Source organism: Limulus polyphemus, unplaced genomic scaffold, assembly GCF_000517525.1.
Source record: "Limulus polyphemus unplaced genomic scaffold, Limulus_polyphemus-2.1.2 Scaffold8846, whole genome shotgun sequence".
In the NCBI taxonomy this organism is placed as follows: Eukaryota; Metazoa; Arthropoda; class Merostomata; order Xiphosura; family Limulidae; genus Limulus; species Limulus polyphemus.
The window spans coordinates 14,783-17,067 of record NW_013674456.1 but is presented as its reverse complement, the minus strand read 5'-3'; positions in this window follow the sequence as shown (position 1 = coordinate 17,067).

The following is a 2,285-nucleotide window of genomic DNA, read 5'->3' as shown; positions in this document are numbered from 1 at the left end:
TATACTTAGTTTAACCGATTTCGGCTACTAGTTACTGTACTTTAATATCTTGAGTATTCAAGCTTTCAATACAAACTCTCCAAATCTTTCCAAACTATACGATCCCAAATTTAAGAAATAACGATTTACTGTACACACTTCTAAAAATGAGACTGTTATCAATCTCAAAATACAATAAAATACTAAATAATTTACTGTATAAGATAAAAGTAAAAAACCGATAACACTATAAAACAGCCTCATAGGCTCGATACTATTACCACGTCATCTTCAGGACTACACTATCTCGAGATACTGTTTAACCAATAAGAAACTTTCATCTTCCACGTCATCTTCAGGACTACAATATTATGCAAGAATCCGATTTATTCATACCCTTACAAAAAGTCACCAGAATAAAATTTACATATTAAAGAATTTCACACCATCTACTGACAATATTTCCTTCATCATTATTCAATATTTTAAATCTACTTTTTTTTATTTGATTACCTCAATAGATTCACGTATATTAATACTAACGACATTTCAGTTTACGCTAAAATAACTTTTATCCCATTGAATTTCGCGTTTACTTTTATTAATATGTTCTGCTATCAGTGAAATAGTACTATTATTATTTTTAACATTTCTTTTGTGTTCACTCATTCTGTATATTATAAATTTCTTTCCACAACACCATCTCAAGATACTGTTTAAGCAATAAGAAACTTTCCACAACACTATCTCGAGACACTGTTTAACCAATAAGAAACTTTCCACAATACCATCTCGAGATACTGTTTAACCAATAAGAAACTTTCCACAATACCATCTCGAGATACTGTTTAACCAATAAGAAACTTTCCACAACACCATCACGAGATACTGTTTAACCAATAAGAAACTTTCGAAAACACCATCTCGATATACTGTTTAACCGACTTCGCACTAGTTAATGTACTTTAATATCTTGAGTATTCAAGCTTTCGTTCTATGTAAACTTTTTCACTAAACTGTTTCATTAATTGACAAGATAAACCAGGTATAATTGACAGAACCAAACATTCTTTTTGACTTTTTTCAGCGAGTGGTTTTTACTTAATATTTTTATCCTCGTTTTTTGACATCTCTGTCAACAATATCAAGATTTAAACCTCTTTCTACTGTCAACTGTCCAAATCTTTCTAAAATATACGATTCCAAGTGAACTAAGCCTTACTTCCCCAGAGCGACATTCATACATCCCCAACGACCTTCCCACTTCCCTCATGAATCATTTATTCTTATGGAAATGTCAAAACGAACAGCGCATTTTAACGGAACGTTGTCTGAGCACTTGGAAACAGGCAGCAAGTAATTCTCCTCTGTGTACGTGTAATATCCTCGTACAATACAATCAACTGTGCTTCCATGCCAAACGATAGCTCCACCTATAGTCTTGGAACGACCGGTAAAAATAGTGTTGTTGTTTTTTTAACCAATCTCGCCCTCATAAATAAAACCTACGATTCTGTTGAATTAAACATTTTTTTTTTGTTTACACATTACATTTATAACTTCTTTAGCAAGGTGTGTGTGTGTGTGTTTATTAAATATTAGTTTAGCTTGTATAGAATATGAATCCTTTCTTCATTGGTTAAGGTAAACTTCCATTAAACGTTGAAAACAATTTTTACTGCTAACCAGAACCTCACTAATTCAAATATAATCAGATTATGGAGAGAAATATTGTTTTATACATTACACATTCCACTAACAAAAGCTGATATCTGATAACTAAACACCAGGAGGCATAACTCTAGGTACATATTTATCTATGCACGTGTGTATTATGATGCTTATGACGTTCCATTTCCAACTTATGGTAACAAATATCACAACTATATATTTTTCTTCAATCATTGTTGTTTCTGTAAAATAAGAAGTTACTTTAAATTCAGTGGTCTTAACGGAATGTTTTTTTTTAAAGACACAAATGGAAATTGCTTGTTAGAAAACCACCAGTTTTACTCTGTGTTGGTGGTTAAATCCCCGTTAGAAAACTACCGGTTTTACTCTGTGTTGGTGGATTAAATCCCTGTTAAAAAACCACCAGTTTTACTCTGTGTTGGTGGATTAAATCCTTGTTAGAAAACTCACAGTTTTACTCTGTGTTGGTGGATTAAATCCTTGTCAGAAAACCACCAGTTTTACTCTGTGTTGGTGGATTAAATCCTTGTTAGAAAACCACCAGTTTTACTCTGTGTTGGTGGATTAAATCCTTGTTAGAAAACTATCAATTTTACAATCTATTGGTGACTTTT